Source organism: Macaca mulatta, chromosome 7 (genome assembly GCF_049350105.2).
Source record: "Macaca mulatta isolate MMU2019108-1 chromosome 7, T2T-MMU8v2.0, whole genome shotgun sequence".
NCBI classification, from domain to species: Eukaryota; Metazoa; Chordata; class Mammalia; order Primates; family Cercopithecidae; genus Macaca; species Macaca mulatta.
The window spans coordinates 122,745,369-122,765,572 of NC_133412.1; the positions used below are offsets into that span (position 1 = coordinate 122,745,369).

The 20,204-nt window shown below is 41.2% G+C and overlaps 1 long non-coding RNA gene across 1 annotated transcript; it reads right to left on the reverse strand.

Annotated features, from left to right (window-relative positions):
- Positions 1–1,073: 1,073 nt before the first annotated feature.
- LOC106999419 (uncharacterized) lies at positions 1,074–17,171 on the reverse strand. The gene is made up of 3 exons (XR_001446235.3): positions 17,075–17,171; positions 4,618–4,738; positions 1,074–2,156 (listed from the first exon to the last, which is right to left on the reverse strand). It is a non-coding gene; the product is annotated as an uncharacterized LOC106999419 (long non-coding RNA).
- Between the last annotated feature and the right edge of the window lie 3,033 nt (positions 17,172–20,204).

The window sequence follows — 20,204 nt, forward strand, 5'->3', positions numbered from 1 at the left end:
ACAGCAAAAGACACTACCATCAGAGTGAACAGGCAACCTACAGAATGGGAGAAAATTTTTGCAATCTACTCATCTGACAAAGGGCTAATATCCAGAACCTACAAAGAACTCAAACAAATTTACAAGAAAAAAACAAACAACCCCATCAAAAAGTGGGCAAAGGACATGAACAGACATTTCTCAAAAGAAGACATTCATACAGCCAACAGACACATGAAAAAATGCTCATCATCACTGGCCATCAGAGAAATGCAAATCAAAACCACCATGAGATACCATCTCACACCAGTTAGAATGGCAATCATTAAAAAGTCAGGAAACAACAGGTGCTGGAGAGGATGTGGAGAAATAGGAACACTTTTACACTGTTGGTGGGATTGTAAACTAGTTCAACCATTATGGAAAATAGTATGGCGATTCCTCAAGGATCTAGAACTAGATGTACCATATGACCCAGCCATCCCATTACTGGGTATATACCCAAAGGATTACAAATTATGCTGCTATAAAGACACATGCACACGTATGTTTATTGCAGCACTATTCACAATAGCAAAGACTTGGAATCAACCCAAATGTCCATCAGTGACAGATTGGATTAAGAAAATGTGGCACATATACACCATGGAATACTATGCAGCCATAAAAAAGGATGAGTTTGAGTCCTTTGTAGGGACTTGGATGCAGCTGGAATCCATCATTCTTAGCAAACTATCACAAGAACAGAAAACCAAACACCGCATGTTCTCACTCATAGGTGGGAACTGAACAATGAGATCACTCGGACTCAGGAAGGGGAACATCACACACCGGGGCCTATCATGGGGAGGGGGGAGGGGGGAGGGATTGCATTGGGAGTTATACCTGATGTAAATGACGAGTTGATGGGTGCAGCACAGCAACATGGCACAAGTATACATATGTAACAAACCTGCACGTTATGCACATGTACCCTACAACTTAAAGTATAATAATAATAAATAAATTAAAAAAATAATAATAAATAAATAAATAAATAAAATAAAATAAAATAAAATAAAATAAAAAAAAACAGAAGGAGAGCAAAAACCAAGACTTTGAATTTTTTTAATTTGGGGATTTGGGAAATGAAAAAAATGGAAGTTTGAATATTTCTAAATAACCAGATAGATGGTGATGTATCCAAATGAGAGAGGATGCCTGTGTTTTGTTGATTTGGATTTTTTGAATTGCTTATGGAGAGGGATGTAAAGTTTGACTCACTCATCCAACAAGCTTTAATTAACTGCCTAGAATGTGCTTGGCCCTGGAAACATCAAGAAGAAAACAAGCAAATCCTTGCCCCCACAGAGCTTATATTGCTGTGGGAAAACACACAGGCAAAGAGCAATGACAATGAAGGGGTTGCTGAAGGGCCGGAGAGGTTTGTACAAAGCGTCAGGAGCAGGCTGGAAGGCACAATCTGCCTGGGAAAACCATGGTGGAAATTGAGCTTGAGCTGAAACTGAAAATAAGCTTAGAGCTTTGCCTAATGGAATGAAGAAGGCTGGTATTACAGAGCCCTAAATTTGGGCAGGAGGAACTACATGTTACACTTTTTCCCCCAGGCCCAGTAGCCCACCTTTACATTCTTGGTCAAGTGCTGCGTATGGGAAATGGGAAGAAAGGATCCAAGAGAATGTAGAAAAATCACACTGGCAACTGAGGAGAGGATGAGAAGCAGGAAAAGATTTGAGACACTAGGGAAAAAAAGCAAAACAATGAGGTTGTATTCATGAACCTAAACTCCAAGCTGTTTTCCCCAGTGACAAGATAGAGGAAAAAGACAAAATGTGAAAATCTGGACTGGCACAGTCAGATAGACTCCAGTTGGGTTACCTCTGGGGAAATAGTAAAATCACCCTGCAGGGAGCTCAAGGAGCCTGAGTCTTTGAATTGCGTTTTAACAGCAACATAGCCAGATTTTTTTCCTCTGGTCTGCAATTGTATGGGCCTCCATGATTTCTGAATAAGTCATGCAAGGGATTTTTCCTGAAGTGGGAAGCTTTCCATGGCAGTTTCTTGAGAGCCTTGAACATGATGCTTTGGCAGGTATGTGGCTGCCCAGCAGGGAATCCTGGAGCTTTGAGCAGCTCTGGCAGTTGCAAGGAGGCAGGTCACACAGCTTCAGAAATCTTCTGAAAGAAAAAGCAGGAGAGTCTAAATTTAAAGAGGAGAAGCAACGGCTATGGAAAAGAGGAGAAAAGTACCAAAGATTTTTAGAAAACAGAATAGAAAAGATTAATTAACTTCAAGCTCAGAAAGAAGCAAAGTAAAAGGAAGAATTTAGGCCGGATACGGTGGTGTGTGCCTATAGTCGCAGATACTCAGGAGACTGAGGCAAGAGGATGGCTTGAGCCCAGGAATTCAAGGCGGCCATGAGCTACAATCACACCACTGCACTCCAGCCTGGGCAACAGAACAAGACTCTACCTCTAAGAAGAAAAAAAAAATGGAGGGATTTAGAATAATGCCCAAATTTCCTATCCAGGGAACTTGGGTTTTGATAGTGTACTTCACAGAAATAAGGACTGGTGGGAATTCCCGGAAGTTTGAGTGGGGATGGAGATCACCAGAAGGAGAGATAATGAGCTAGTTAAGTTTTAAAAGTGTTGTTTTCATGTACCTTTGGGATATGCCACCAAAAAATACATTAAATAGGCCAGACGTGGTGGCTCATGCCTATAATCCCAGCACTTTGGGAGGCCGAAGCGGCCGGATCACTTGAAGTCAGAGTTCGAGACCAGCCTGAGCAACATGGTGAAACCCTGTCTCCACTAAAAATACAAAAATTAACTGGGCATGGTGGCATGTGCCTGTAATCCCAGCTACTCAGGAGGCTGAGGCAGGAGAATCGCTTGAACCTGGGAAATGGAGGTTGCAGTGAGCTGAGATTGCACCACTGCACTCCAGCCTCGGCGACAGAGCTGACTCTGTCTCACAAAAAAATAAATAAATAAAATACATTAAATACACTAGATTAGAGTTCCAGAGACAGTAGACTAAACACAGTGACTTTGGAAGTAACTCATGTAAGTGAGTGAAGTCATGAGCAGAGATGAGACTACCCAAGAAGAAGGTAGAAAATAAGAATACAAGAAGGTTGAGAGGAAAGAGGTTGAGGAAGATTTCCCTAAGGGAAACTAATATTTAAAGACTAAACAAAGGAGATTGAGAAGGACTGAGACAACTAGATTAAACAGGAGAATAGTGCCAAGAAAATGTAGAAAAGAATTTCAAGAAAGGAGTGATCAAAAAGGTCAAATGCCCCAGAAAGTTTAAATAAAATGTCACCTGAAACGTGTCTATTGAATTTAACAACTGGAAAGTCATTGATAACCTTTCCAAGATGGGGAAGAAAATAGATTTCTGATGACTGAAGAGCAAACAAAGGTGAGGCAGTGTAGACAGCTGTGTGATGAGATTTGACTGTGAAGGGAAGAGAGCTGGAAGTGAGCAGGGGAATATCTACAAGAGGCATTGGGCCACCAGCAGATGTGTGTTTGTTGCCATTGTTTTCTATGGGGTAGATTTGAAAGTGTTTATATTTGGCAAGGAAGAAGCCATTGAACAGGAAGAGGATAAAAATACAGAAAATAGAAGGGAAATTCGATAGAGTGAGGTCGTGGAAGAGACTGGAGGGTAGTACTTCAGCTCACAGATGAGCCGTGGGAAGGAGAGACTCATCCTGAAAGCATGGCAGCAGGAGGTGAAGGCTGATGCTGATGAGACAAATGTAGACATGGAGCAATTACTGTCTGTCTTTTCAGTAGGTAGGAAAATGGTAGGTAAGATTGTCCACAGAAAGTGAGGTAGCTAGAGGGGAGCTGGAAGTCTGGAAAGACTTGGAGAGGTGGAAGAAAATGTTAAAGGGTTGCCAGAGTTGTACATTGCCTTGACACCGGATGCTATAAACCTTCATCTACACCAGTATATGTGTATGTTATGTGACTGCCTCCAGCATTTCTCAGACTGTCAGGTTTTGGAGATGGAGCTCCCTAGATGTTAAGAAGATGTGAATTGGAAGTTGCAGGACAGGTCTAACAGACAGACAAGGGAACAAAGGAATTAAGGATACCAGCAAGGAAGATTGAAGGATTGATGTGCCATGAAATTTCATCTGGAATGATAAAGAAATGAAACCAGGAAGGAGCTGACAAAATTGAAAGAAACATGAGGGATCAGGAAACTGCAGAGTACAAAGGGCAAAAACAAGCAGATCTTTAAAACCATCTTAAAGGACGTGTTAAGAGGTAGATCTTATGTTTTCTAATTTGGGGTACTACCAAAATGTTTTGTTGTGATTATTCTATCTTGGGAAATGAGGGAATGAGAGCAAAGACCTAGTATGTTTATGAACTGCAAATACTATTTTTAAAAAGTAAAAGTCAAAAGATAACTTCAAAAAATAACCTAACAATGCATCTTAAAGAACTAGAAAAGCAGCCAGGCATGGTGGCTCATGCCTGTAATCCCAGCATTTTGGGAGGCCAAGGCGGGTGGATCAGAAGGTCAAGAGATCAAGACCATCCTGGCCAGTATAGGGAAACCCTGTCTCTACTAAAAATACAAAAATTAGCCGGGCGTAGTGGCACTCACCTGTAGTCCCAGTTACTCGAGAGGCTGAGGCATTAGAATCACTTGAATCTGGGAGGCAGAGGTTGCAGTGAGCTGAGATCACGCCACTGCACTCCAGCCTGGTGACAGAGCAAGATTCCATCTAAAAAAAAAAAAAAAGAAAAAAAAAGAAAGAAAGAACTAGAAAGGCAAGAACAAACTGAACCCAAACTTAGAAGAAAAGAAATAATAAAGATCAGTGTAGAAATAAATGACTTTGAAATGAAGAAAACAACACTAAAGATCAATGAAACAAAAAGTTGGTTTTTTGAAAAGATAAACAAAGTTGACAAACCTTTAGCCAGACTAATAAAGAAAACAAGAAAGCAAACTCAAATAAATAAAATCAGAGATGAAAAAGGAGACATTACAAATGATGCACAGAAATTCAAAAGATTATTAGTGGCAAATATAAGCGACTATGTGCCAATAAATTGGAAAATCTAGAGGAAATGGTTAAATTTCCATACACATACAACATACCAAGATTGAACCATGAAGAAATCCAAAACCTGAATAGACCAACAACAACTAAGAAGATCGAAGCCATAATAAAAAGTCTCCCAGTAAACAAAAGCCTGGGACCTGACTTCACTGCTGAATTCTATCAAACATTTAAAGAAAAACTAATACCAATCCTACTCAAACTATTCTAAATAATAGAGGAGGTGGGAATCCTTCCAAACTCATTCTATGAGGCCAATATTACCCTGATACAAGACAAAGATACATCAAAGAAGGAAAAGTGCAGGTCATTATCTCTAATGAATATTGATGCAAAAATCCTCAACAAAATACTTGCAAACCAAATTTAACAATACATTAAAATGATCACTCATCTCATATCCCCTGAAGGGACATGGATGGAGTTGGAGACCATTATCCTTAGCAAACTAACACAGGAACAGAAACCAAATGCCATATGTTCTCAATTGTAAGTAGGAACTAAATGGTGATAACACATGAACACATAGAGGGGAACAACACACACTGGGGCCTATTGGAGTGTGGAGGATAGGAGAAGGGAGAAGATCAGGAAAAATAATTAATGGGTGCTAGACCTAATACCTGGGTAATGAAATAATCTGTACAACAAACCCCCATGATGCAAGTTTACCTACGTAACAAACCTGCACGTTTATCCCTGAACTTAAAATAAAAGTTAAAAAAAAAAGGATCCCTCATCATGACCAAGTGGGATTTATTGCAGGAATGCAAGATGGTTCAACATATGCAAATCAATCAATATCATATATCATATCAACAGAATGAAGGATAAAAACATTTAATCATTTCAACTGATGCTGAAAAAGCATTTGATAAAATTCAACATCCCTTCATGATAAAAAAAAAAAACCTTCCAAAAAGTATATATAGAAGGAACATACCTCCACATAATAAAAGCCACATATGACAGACCCACAGCTACTATCATATTGAATGAGGAAAAACTGAAAGCCTTTCCTGTAAGATCTGAAACACAACAAGGCTGTCTACTTTCACCAGTTATTCAACATAGTACTAGAACTCATAGCTAGAGCAATCAGACAAGAGAAGAAAAGAAATAAAGGGCATCCAAATTGGAAAGGAAAAGGTCAAATTATCCTTATTTCCAAATTATTTAATTTTTTTGTTGTTGCTGTTCAGATGGAGTTTCACTCTTGTTGCCCAGGCTGGAGTGCAATGGCGCAATCTCAGCTCACCACAACCTCTGCCTCCCAGGTTCAAGTGTTTCTCCTGCCTCAGCCTCCCGAGCAGCTGGGATTACAGATATGTGCCACCACGCCCAGCTAATTTTGCATTTTTAGTACAGATGGGGTTTCTCCATGTTGGTCAGCTGGTCTTGAACTCCCAACCCCAGGTGATCCACCCACTCAGCCTCCCACTCCCAGCCTATATAACTTTATATTTGGAAAAACCTAAAGATTTTACCAAAAAACTACTAGAAGTGATAAATTCAAATTCAGTAGAGTTGCAGAATACAAGATTAACAGATAAAACTCAGTAGCATTTCTATATGCCAACAATCAAAAATCTGAAAAATCAATCAAAAAATAACCTCATTTACAATAGCCACAAATAAAATTAAATACCTAGAAATTAACCAAAGAAGTGAAAGATCTCTACAATGAAAACCATCAAACACTGATGCAAGAAACTTTTTCACACACACACACACAAAAAGATATTCCATGTTAATGGATTGGAAGAATTGATATTGTTAAAATGTCCATACTACTCAAAGCATTCTACAGTTTCAACGCAACCCCTATCAAAATACCAATGACATTCTTCACATAAATAGAAAAAACAATTCTAAAATTTATGTAGAACCACTAAAGACCCAGAAAAGCCAAAACTATCCTGAGCAAAAAGAAAAAAACCTGAGGAATCACATTACCTGACTTCAAATTATACTACAGAGCTATAGTAACCAAAACAGCATAGTACTGGCATAAAAACAGATATATAGATCATGGAACAGAATAGACAACCCAGAAACAAACCCACACACCTACAGTGAACTCATTTTTGACAAAGGTGCCAAGAACATACATTGGAGAAAATAGTCTCTTCAGTAAACGGTGCTGGGAAAACTGGATATCCATATGCAGAAGAATGAAACTTGATCTCTATCAAATCAAAATGGATTAAAGGCTTAAATCTAAGACCTCAAATTATGAAATTACTACAAGAAAACATTGGTGAAAATCTCGAGGACATTAGTCTGAGAAAAATTTCCTGAGTAATACCCCACAGGCACAGGCAACCAAAGCAAAAATGGACAAATGGGATCACATCGAGTTTAAATGCTTCTGCACAGTGAAGGGAACAATCAACAAAATGGAGAGACAACCCATGGAATGGAAGAAAATATTTGCAAACTACCCATCTGACAAGGGATTAATAATCAGAATATATAGGACCTCAAATAACTCAATAGGAAAAAAAATCTAATAACCTGATTTTTTAAATGGGCAAAAGATTTGAATAGACATTTCTCAAAAGAGGATATACAAATGGCAAGCAGGCATATGAAAAGGTGCTCAACATCACCAATCATCAGAGAAATGCAAGTCAAAACTACAATGAGATATCATCTCACTGCAGTTAAAATGGCTTGTATCCAAAACACAAGCAATAACTAACAAATGCTGAAGAGGATGTAGAGAAAAGGGAACCCTCATATGCTCTTGGTGGGAATGTAAGTTAGTACAACCATTATGGAGAACAGTATGGGGGTTTCTTGAAAAACTAAAAATAGAGCTACCATATGATCCAGCAATCCCACTGCTAGATAAACACCCAAAAGAAGGGAAATCAGTATATCAAAGAGACAGCTGCACTCGCGTGTTTGTTGCAGCACTGTCTACAATAGCCAAGATTTGGAAGTGACCTAAGTGTCCATCAATAGACGAATGGATAAAGAAAATGTGGTACTTATACACAATGGCGTACTATTCAGCCATAAAAAAGAATGAGATCTTGTTATCTGCAACAACATGGATGGAAGCAGAGGTCATTATGTTAAGTGAAATAAGCCAGGCACGTAAAGACAAATATCCCATGTTGTCTCTTATTTGCGGGATGTAAAATCAAAACAATTGAACACATGGAGATAGAGAGTAGAAGGATGATTATCAGAGGCTGGGAAGTGTAGTGGGGGGCAGAGGGGAGATGGAGATGCTTAATGGGTATAAAAAACGTAGAAAGAATAAATAATACCTAGTATTTGATAACACAACAGGGTGACTATACTCAAAATACTTTAATTACACATTTTAAAATAACTGAAAGAGTATAACTGGATTTTTTGTAACACAAAGGATACACGCTTGAAGGAATGAATACCCTGTCTTCCACGATGTGATTATTACACATTGCATGCCTGTATCAAAATCTCTCATGTATTTCATAAATATACACACCTACTGTGTACCCACAAAAATTAAATATTTTAAAAAACAAAAATAAAAGTAACTTTCTACTCATCTAAAACCACTAATTGCAAAAGACAGGCCAGTTACTGGCATTATTATATAAAAAAGCTGGAAGCAGTGAAGCCAATGAGAAATAAGGTCCCACTTCTGATGAAAACGGATCAATGAGAAGTAAACTCATGCTTCTAACAATAATTGAAAGCAAAAATCTATACTAAGATTGGTCAAGGACATGCCTGTGAGTTGTAGATCTAGCTTTTTAAGGCATCAAGTTGAAATGTTACTTGATTGATAATTTCCTCAGTGACAGCCAAAGCCATGGTCCAAAAGGAGTGATCTTCATTGCCCAGCCATGAGAGCAATCTACTTGGAGACGCCATTCTCCTCCCTCCCTCCACCTCCTACCTGTTCCTCTTACTGGCTGAACCCAATAGGATGCCAGAAAATGGCCATGGATGCAGTACATTCCATACAACATAGGTGTAAATATGTTTTCAAATCGGAGGTTTGCTGATATAACTGGAAAATCCAAGAAAAAATCAGATATAGTACACGTCTCCAAGTGTTTTCAAATCAGGAAATAATCACATAAAAATGTAGATTCCTGGCTTCTCCTAAAAGTCGAAAGATCCCCAGGCACAATGGCTCATGCCTGTAATCCCAGCACTTTGGAAGGCTGAGGCTGGGGGTGGGGATCACTTGAGGTCAGGAGTTTGAGACAAGCCTGGTCAACATGGTGAAACCCCATCTCTACTAAAAATACAAAAATTAGATAAGCGTGGTGGCGGGCGCCTGTAGTCCCAGCTACTCAGGGGGCTGAGGCAGGATGATCACTTGAATTTCATATAATTGCCCACAGTATTCTTTATTCTTTATAAAGAGCCGAGATCACGCCACTGCACTCCAGCCTGGGCGATAGAGCTACACTCCATCTCAAAACAAAACAAACAAAAAATTGTTTTAATCTGGCAACACCAGATCTATTTTCTGTAGGGCAGCACTCAACTGGAACTGAGTAACTGCAGCTGCTCTAGATAGCAAATGCCATCTCCAGCTTTCCCCAGGGAATACCACCTTCCCACGTGAGGCTGAGGGTGAGTTTTCACCCTTGAGTTGACAATCAGCGTCAGGCATGCAGGGTGTTTTCTTGTAAGAGAAAAGTCGTTTTCTGTATTTATGTCTCTACTAAGTGGGAAAACAAAAGATAGACCGAGAAGGCAGAATTATTCCTGAAAAATGGAAGAGAACATGTTTCTTATGAAAGGGAAGAGTATTCCTATGTTTTAATATGCACACAAAGTATTTCTTTATCAAATGAACATAAATGAAGAGATCGTCTGTCCACGGGAACAGAAAACCACATATGGCATGTTCTCACTTACAAGTGGGAGCTAAATGATGACCACACACAAACACAAAGAGGGGAACAGACACTGGGGCCTACCAGAGGGTGGAGGGTGGGAGGAGGGAGAGGATCAGAAAAAATAACTATTGGGTAACCAGGCTTAATACCTGGGTAACAAAATAATCTGTACAACAAACCCTCATGACACAAGCTTACCTATATAACAAACCTGCCCATGTACCCCTAAACCTAAAACAAAAGGTTTTTTTCTTTAAAAAAAAAAAAATAGGCTGGGCACAGTGACTCATGCCTGTAATCCCAGCACTTTAGAAGACTGAGGCAGGAGGATTGTTTGAGCCCAGGAGTTTGAGAACAGCCTGGGCAACAGAGCGAGATTCCATCTCCTTAAAAAAAGGGACCATTTGTCTTTTACCCATCCCTTCACTCAGTTACAGTATTTACCTGGACTCTGCTGGCATTTCATCTTGAGATCTCAGACCAGAGCCATGCAGGTAGAAAACAGAAAAATCACCTAAATTTCATATAATTGCCCACAGTATTCTTTATTCTTTATTACTTATCGCTATACCCTGCCACTGGTGTTAAACCTCTGTATGTTTCTGAGCCCAGAAGCTACTTTCATCCTCTAAGTAACCTGGGGCATCTAGAGCTCAAAGGTTTTGAGGCATTGCCAGGTGGGGACATCCTTTAGACAGAAAAATGTTACTAAGGAAAAGGACACATAAATCAGAGATGATGGTTGAAGGCATGAGAGTCTATTAATTCACTTAAAGAATATGCAGAGGAGGCCAGGAGCGGTGGCTCATGCCTGTAATCCCAGCACTTTGGGAGGCCGAGGCGGGCGGATCACGTGAGGTCAGGAGTTCGAGACCAGCCTGGCCAACATGGTGAAATCTTGTCTCTGCTAAAAATACAAAAATTAGCCAGTGGTGATGCTGCATGCCTGTAGTCCCAGCTTCTAGGGAGGCTGCAGCAGGAGGATCGCTTGAAGCTGGGACGTGGAGGTTGCAGTGAGCCAAGATTACACCACTGTACTCCAGCCTGGGCAAGAGTGAGACCCTGTCAAAGAAGGAAAGGAAAGGAGAGGAGAGGAAAGGGGAGGAGAGGGGAGGGGAGAAGAAGAGTGCAAGAACAAAACCATAACAGGCACAAATAATTAAAAATTGAAGGCCAGTCATGGTGCTCACACCTGTAATACCAATACTTTGGGAGGCCAAGGCAGAAGGATTATTCAAGGCCAAGAGTTCAAGACCAGCCTAGGCAACATAGTGAGATGCTATCTCTACCAGATTTTTTTTTAATTAGCCAGACACAGTGGCTCACACATGTAGTCCCAGCTACTCAGAAGGCTGAGACAGGAGGCTTGCTTGAGCCCAGGAATTCAAGGAGTTCAAGATCAGCTATGATCACACCACTGCATTCCAGCTTGGGTGACAGAGTGAGACCTTATCTCTATAAAAATAATAATAAAAACAACAAATAAAATTGAAAGGAGACAATTCAAGCAGGAAGAATTTAATACAGGGAACTCATTACTTGGGTGATAGAAGAGCTGAGAAGCTAAACAGACAACGAGTTAATGCAGAGATTAGCAATACCTGGAAGTTTTGCTACTGCTGGGGCTGATAGGACACAAGACAGGGGGGTGATACCAAAGCCAGGAGCCAGGCCTGCTGGTGGAAATCAGAAAGGCAGAGACTACCTACCTTGAGTTGGAACTACAGAAAAGGGGCTGTAGAACCTAGAATCACGAAGGAGACTGAGCCACTGCCAAAGAAACCACCTGACATCCTCTGCCAGTTCCTTTCATTGTCCACACTTACTCAGAAATGTAGGTTTGATACAGAAAAAACAGGACAAGAGTAGAGAATAAGTCTAGGAGCAAATGACAAATGACTACAAATCAGGTTTTGCGGGATTTTAAAGGAATTGGGGAATAAGAAACAGAAGCAGCAGATGTAGACCACACATTTCAGCAGTTTGCGCTGTTTCAGTATTTCAGTGCAAACTTCCATTGTTTGCATTCTTCCTGTATTCTTAAGATTTTCAAGAAACTAATTTCAAAAAGCCTACTTATTAAAAAGTTCAGTTTCAAATTATGCTGCCCCAGATGAAATAGCTTTTTCCCAAGTTTCTCCTTCCTCTTTTCTGCTGAAATTTATAACCTCTTCATTAACTTATAATTCCTTTTTTTCCCAGAATATTAATGAAGATAATAAATAATTGTATGATTCTCCCCAATAACATCCTGAATTCCCACCTGGTATAAGCTCTTCTAACTATTCTTCAATCAGGAATTAAATGCAGAATACTGGGCCAAGTGTGGCGGCTCACTCCTGTAATCCCAGCACTTTGGGAGGCCAAAGAGGCCAAGAGGGTCACTTGAGCCCAGGAGTTTGAGACCAGCCTGGGCAACATAGTGAGACCCCATCTCTACAAAAAATACAAAAATTAGCAAAGCATGGTGTCATATGCCTGTAGTCCCAGCTACTCAGGAAGTTGAGGTAGGAGGATCGCTTGAGCCCAGGAGGTTGAGGCTGCAGTGAGCTGAGATTGCACCACTACACTCCAGCCTGGGCAACAGAGCGAAACCCTGTCTTGAAAAAATTAAATAAATAAATAAATAATTTTTTTAATACCAGAATGGTGTTCTTGTTATTACTTTGTAATTACAAAACAGGAAATTTATTCACTTAAGAGAAAACCAGCCAGTGATTTAAAGTAACATATGAGTAAGAGCTAAAAACACTCCCCTACTGACCAGATAAGGTTTTCCATTAAATCATGTGAATCACCTGAATACAGAAACGCTATGGTTTTCAAGTTGTATGTTCCTAAATCAGGTGATTGTTATTTTATCTTATGTCATTTGGTCAGTGAAACAATCTCTAAGTGATTTATGAGAGAATGACACTACAGAGAGACAGAAGACCTGGACCTGGAATTCAAAAAAAAAAAAAGAAAAACTTAGATCTGATCTTCAGTTTCCTTATCTTAAAAATAGGAATAATCATTGGTACCCAACTACCTCATAGAGTTTTGGAAGATCAAATAAGAGAAGTAGTTGGTTGTTCCTTATAAAATGCAATATAAAAATATAACTTGAAAGCCAGAATGTCTGGGATCCAAACTCAGTTCCGCCACTAACTTGCCATGTGGCCTCAAGCAAATTCTTCAACTTCTCTGTGCCTCAATTTCCTCGTTTGTAAAAATGGAAAAAGCAGGAAGGCCCTTACCATGATTTGTAACTAATAGGACAAGGGTGCAATAGCCCTGCTCCCTTCCTCAACAATGGGACATAGTGCAATTTACACTCAAGAGCTCCCAGTGGATCAGGCTGAGACCACACCTGAAATCCCACCTCTAAGTAGCACCTTCTTTCCTTATTCTATTTCCCTCTCTCCCTTACTAGGTTTTCCTAAAAGCATTCTCTTAATAAATCTCATGTATACAAAATGTTGTTGCAGGCTCTGCTCCTAGGCAACTCAAACTAAATCAGTACATGCTACTCTCATAGGGTTGTTCACAATACAAGTAGAATACTCAGAATACCGCCTGGAACATAGTGATTGCTCAATAAGTCTGAGCAGAAAATGGTCCAGAAAGAATGTGATATGATGATTAGTCCAGAAAGAATATGATATGATGATTGTGGTGATGATGTTACAAAACCCCTAGCTTATGGTATAGCATGTAAGGTTTGGAAGTCACTACTTTATTCTAACAAGTGAAATATGAACAAAAACTGAAAAACCAAAAACTCTTCCTAGATCTGTCAGAGAAATGAGGTCATGAAGCAAACTTCTGCCCATAAAATTGAAGAGACAGACAGACAGATACAGAGAATCGCAACTTATCAGAGCAGAAACTTCCACAGGAACCAGTTCTAGGGTAGGAAAAATGACCTGCTGGAGGCTCAGTGTGGACAAACTCCCAGGGTATCCAGTCATGGGGGGTCCCCACATTTTTGTGAGTTTAACCTCCAGAACCTCTACCAAATTCTCAGAGAGAAGACTGGAGAAAAATCCCTTCTGGCTTCCAGTCAGGAAAGGGGGAAAAGAATCATTTTGAAATGCACCAGAGCATTTTGTTTTTCTTATCAAGGCCTGCCCTCAAGAGAAACTATGGTTACTAGAGCCTAACCTATTGGGGTTTATTAGACCTAACAAACCCAAAGGAAGGGAAACGCCCAACTGCAGCACTCCCTAGCCATTCTGTCCAACCTCAGAAGGGAATAAACTGAGAAGCACTTGTGAAGTTCACAGTCCAAGGGCACAGGCTCACTAAAAGCCCTAATCATAGCAAATCATACACTACAGATTGCTTCCCCTCCTCCCACACCTTACCACCACATCACGTAAGGCCTATTTACGAGAGGTTTATTTTTATCCAGTGATATGGTTTGGGTCTGTGACCCCACCCAAATCTCATGTCAAATTGTAATCCCCAGTGTTGGAGGTGTGGCATGGTGGGAGGTGATTTGATCATGGGGGTGGATTTCCCCCTTGGTGCTTTCCATGTGATAGTGAGTAGGTTCCCAGGAGATCTAGTCATTTAAAAGTGTGTGGCACCTCCATCCTGACTCTCTCAAAGGCTGCAGAAATTTGCATAAGTAAAAAGGAGCCAAGTACTAATATCCAAGACAATGGGGAAAAGTCCTTGAAAGCATTTTAGAGACCTTCTAAGCAGACCCTCCTGGAGGCCTAAGAAGGATGGTTTCATGGGCTGAGCCCAGAGCCCCGCTGCCCTGTATTGCCTCAAGACACTGCTCCTTGCATCCCGGCTGCTCCAGCCATAGCTCAAAGGGGCTCAGGTACAACTTGGGCTGCTGCAGGCCCTTTAGAGGGTGCAAGCCATAAACCTTGGCAGTTTTGATGAAGTGTTAACCCTATGGGTTTGCAGAGTGCAAGAGTTGAGGCTTAGGAGCCTCCGCCTAGATATTAGAGGATGTATGGAAAAGCCTGGATGTCCAGACAGAAGCCTGCTGCAAGGGTGGAGCCCTCATGGAAAAACCTCTTCTAGGGCAGTGCAGAGGGGAAATGTGGGGTTGGAGCCCCCACACAGAGTCCCCACTGGGGCGCTGCCTAACAGAGCTGTGAGAAGAGGGCCACCATCCTCCAAATCCCAGAATGGTAGATCCACTGGCAGCTTGCACCATGCACCTGGAAAAGCCACGGGCACTCAACACCAGCCCATGAAAGCAGCCACAGGGGTGGAGCTGCCCACAGCCTTGGGAGCCCACCTCTCACACCATTGTGTCCTGGATGTGGAACGTGGAGTCAAAGGAGATTATTTTGAAGCTTTAAAGCTTAATGACTATCCTGCTGGGTTTCAGACTTGCATGGGACCTGTATCCCCGTTTTTTGGCTGATTTATCCCTTTTGGAACAGGAGTATTTACCCAATGCCTATGCCACCACTGTATCTTGGAAGTAACTAACATTTTTTTTTTATTTTACAGGCTCATAGGCAGAAGGGACGAGCCTTGTCTCAGATGATACTTTGGACTTTGGACTTTCAAGTTAATGCTGGAATGAACTAAGACTTTGGAGGACTGTTGGGAAGTCATGATAGCATTTTGCAATGTGAGAAGGACATGAGATTTGGGAGTGCCCAGGGGTGGAATGATATGGTTTGGATCTGTGTCCCTGCCCAAATCTCATATCAAATTATAATTCCCAGTGTTGGAGGTGGGGCCTGGTGGGAGGTGATTGGATGATGGGGGTGGGTTTCCCCTTTGGTACTGTTCTTATGATAGTGAGTGAGTTCTTGTGAGATCTGGTCATTTAAAAGTGTGTGGCATCTCCTCCCCCTCTCTCTTGCTCCTGCTCTGGCCATGTGGGATGCTTAACTCCCTCTTTGCCTTCCATCATGATTGGAAGTTTTCTGAGGCCTCCCCTGAGAAGCTGATGCTGCCATGCTTCCTGTACAGCCTGTAGAACTGTGAGCCAATTAATCCTCTTTTCTTCATAAATTACCCAGTTTCAGGTATTTCTTTATAGGAATGTGAGAACAAACTAATACACCCAGTATATCATGTCAACTTTCAACAACAATAACAACAAAATGACACGGCAAAATAAAAGACAAAAGTCAAGTTTGAAGAGACAGGAGCAAACATCAGAACCAGAGTCAGATATGGCAGAGATGTTGGAATTATCAGACTGGGAATTTAAAACAACTATGATTAATATGCTAAAGGCTGTAATGGGAAAATTAGACCACATGCAAGAACAAATGGGTAATGTAAACTGAGAAAGGAAATTCTGGGAAATAGCCAAAAATAAATGCTAAAGATCAAAGATACATTACAATAATTAAGAATGCCTTAGACAAGCCTACTAGTAGACTGGACACAGCTGAGGAAAGAATTTCTGAGCTACAGTGTATGTCAATAGAAACTTCTGAAACTAAAGAACAAGGAGAAAAAAGATTTTAAAAAGAAAATCGAAATATCCAAAGAACTGTGGGACAACCACAAAACCCCTGACTTTCCAAAAATCTCAGATAGAGTCATAATATTTAAAAAGGACCTCAGTTTTCCTCCAGTTCAGGCTCCAGATAAATGAAAATTTTCCAACACTGAGTTAGGCCACCAGCTGCCATTAGTATGGTATTAGAGAAGAGGTGAGTTCCCAGATTGGATCTCAGTGGCATATCCCTGGGCAAAAGGGAGTAAAAAGGAAATAGAAGAAAATAGCATGGCTTCTCGACTCAAATTTTTATGAGGTCAAGAACCTTGGCCGGGCGCGGTGGCTCAAGCCTGTAATCCCAGTACTTTGGGAGGCCGAGGCGGGTGGATCACGAAGTCAGGAGATCGAGACCATCCTGGCTAACATGGTGAAACCCCGTCTCTACTAAAAATACAAAAAAAAAACTAGCCGGGCGTGGTGGCGGGCGCCTGTAGTCCCAGCTACTCGGAGGCTGAGGCAGGAGAATGGCGTAAACCCGGGAGGCGGAGCTTGCAGTGAGCCGAGATCGGGCCACTGCACTCCAGCCTGGGTGACACAGCGAGACTCCGTCTCGAAAAAAAAAAAAAAAAAAAAAAAAGAACCTTGTGAAATCCCTAAAGCCTAGCAAATGTCTAGCACATAGTTGTAAAACTGTAAATAATTGTTGGGCACAGCGCTCACCTCTGTAATCCCAGCGCTTTGGGGGGCTGAGGTGGGAGGATCACTTGAGACCAGGAGTTTGATACTAGCCTGGGCAACATGGCAAGATCCTGTCTCTACAAAAGAAAAAAAAATTGTAATTAGTAGGGCAGCATAGTGTGTGCCTGTGCTTCTTGCTACTAGGGAGGCTGAGGTGGGGGAATTGCTTGAGCCAAGGAGGTTGATAGTGCAGCAAGCCATGATCATGCCACTGCACTCCAGCTAGGTGACAGAGCAAGACCCTGTCTTAAAAAAAAACAAAACTATACATAATTGTTTAATGTGGTCATTTTAAACATATGTCCATAAATTCTTTGATACTCCTCTCCTTAAAAGGTAGAGTTTCATTTCCCTCTGAGTGTGGACTGAACTTACTGGGTCACGTATATTGATTAGAATATGGAAGAAGTGATAGAAATGTCGCTTCTAAGATTAGGTTATCCAACTGGGATTTCCACCTGCTGTTCTCACTCTCCCTCTTTCTCCTAGATCCCTCACTATGAGGGAAGCCGTGTCATAAGCAGTCCTATAAAAAGGCCCACATGGGAGTGAGCTAAAGCCTCCTGCCAACAGCCATGAGAGACCTGGGAGTGGATCCTGGAGCCCTTCAGATGATGGCAGTCCAATAGCTTAACTGCAACCTTGTGAGAGACATCAACCCAGTGTCTTGGTTCCCAACCTACAAAAACTATGAGATAATGTGTTTTTAATTTGTTATAAAATTTGGGGTAATCTGTTACACAGCAATAAATAACTAATAATGTGGAAAGACAATAAAATTCCAGATATCATGGTTTGATCAAAGAATAAGGGCGAAATAGCAAGACTAGGAATAAGAGGGGTTACACTGGAAATGGAGTTATCTGTGTGAATAAAGGCCGTTGGGAGAAGCAAACTGATGCTTCTCCAGATATCAGTATGCCAATATAGAAAAAGCAGAAAGAAATATGAACTATGGCAAGCTCAGTGGAAATTGGACTCTTAAATTTATTGAGGCCTCTGTTACTGTAGGGCACACTACCAATAGAAACTCGGTAACATTAAACAAATGCAAAGTGCTATCATTAAGGAGAAAGTGAGAAGAAACTTTTTTCCTTGGGGAAAGAGAGCAAAGGCAAATCATCAGACCATTAAAAAAGATCAAGAATTAATCTTTACTCTTCTGCAGCTAGAACAAGGAATACCAGATAATACAAACTCTTTGTATTCAGAGTCACTTTTTCTGGTCACCTGAATATAAATTAATAAAGTGTTTGTATAAATTCAATCTTAACTGGATAAATTTCAATAAACTTTCCATTATTATATATTAATAGAGTCCCCAGAAATTTTCCACCACGTTCAACTTTTCCTAGGCAGCTCTTACAGCTTCTTTCCCAAAGTTTGAATTACTATGTTTCCTACTGGCATTATGATGGGGGTGAAGTCCAGCAGGGCTAAGACTTGAGTTCTGGTCCCAGCTCTATCTAACCAGTCATAGGACCTCAAATAGGACCTTTCCTTTCTGAAACCTACCTCCTTATATGTCAAACAGAGTTGATAATGCCATACTTCACAGCACTGATGTCAGAATAAATAATAGATGAAAAAGCACTTGGGAAACTATAAAGTGCAGTGCAAATTGGAAAGGTGAATTCCTTTTAGTGGCCATATTTTTCAAAGAAGGCCGCCTCTCAGCTACTGTCCTTTCCCCCATCATTTTAGATCTTTTATTAATAGAAAATGTTCTCTCCAGTATCCACTCTCCCTTTGATTATAACAATAACAATGTATCTGTGCTTTCACCCACCCGCCCGCCCACCTCCTTTCCTCTCCTGTTGTTCACATTATTATTTCTGCCTTCTCAAGAGCCTGCTCTCCATTTCCTTTTACTCTCTCTGCCTTCCTCCATATGGGAGACATTTCTCCCCAGTAAATGCTTCAGGCCTACTCTTGAAAAAACCATGGTGGAGTCATTCTGTTATCTCTTTTCAGAGAGCTACCTGCCCAGTGAGGGTTTGTGCCACAAGCCTAAACATCAGGTCTGAATTACCTGGGCCAGTGCGGTCCAGTACTGCCTGTAGACCAGGGATACTTACATTCTGACCAACACTTTCTCGCTTTCCTAAGGCACCAACTTCTCCAGTGTTTTAAATTCCAGGAGATCTTATCCCCTACCAAGCTGGCCTACACCACTTTCCCACAGGGAGACAGTTGGTGATTAAGAACACGGGCTTCAGGTCAGGCCGACGAAGGCAGATAACAAGGTCAGGAGTGTGAGACCAGCCTGGCCAACATGGTGAAACCCTGTTACCACTAAAAATACAAAAATTAGCTGGGTGTGGTAGTGCACACCTGTAATCCCAGCTACTCAGGAGGCTGAGGTAGGAGAATCACTTAAACCCAGGAGGTGGAGGTTGCAATGAGCCAAGATCACGCCATTGCACTCCAGCCTGGGCAATAGACTGAGACTCCATCGAAAGGAAGAAAGAAAGAGAAGAAGGGGTTGAGAATAGAATGAGTCACCCTGGGCAAATGACCTAAACTTTCTGGGCTCCGGTTGTCTCATGAGGATAACGTCTGCCTCCCAAGGTCACAGGTATGTGTCAGATAGGACCACATACATAGAGTGCCAAAAAATGTACCAGGAACAGGAAATGGCTCCATAAATGTTAACTAATCAGTGATCATTACTGTTCACAAGGTTTCAGTTCTTCTCTCAAGCTATCCTGCACTCCTGCTGCCGCATTCCCTTCCTCTCTTTCAAAGTTCTCACTCGCTGTCTTCCTGCTGATGCTAACAAGCCCATCAGGGCCCACCCCCTCTGCAAAGCTATTCTTGCCACACCCTCCTACAATGAGGTCTTCTTCATTAGAACTTCATAGGCTTTGTCTTAACCATTCATTTACTTGTCATGTTCTTCCTGGTGCTGTTCATTACCTTTCTACACGTGATGCCATTTAGCCTGAGCAGTCTTTATTTGCTGATTTTGTGACTTATTATAAGTACTTTACCAAAAAGTACTTTACCTTTATATAGGCCCAGTCATGTGGATGCTGAATTTTGAAACAATATAAGGATACGCCAGTGAGTAACACTGAACAGATCGGTGTTGGCCACATTTAGGGTCCAG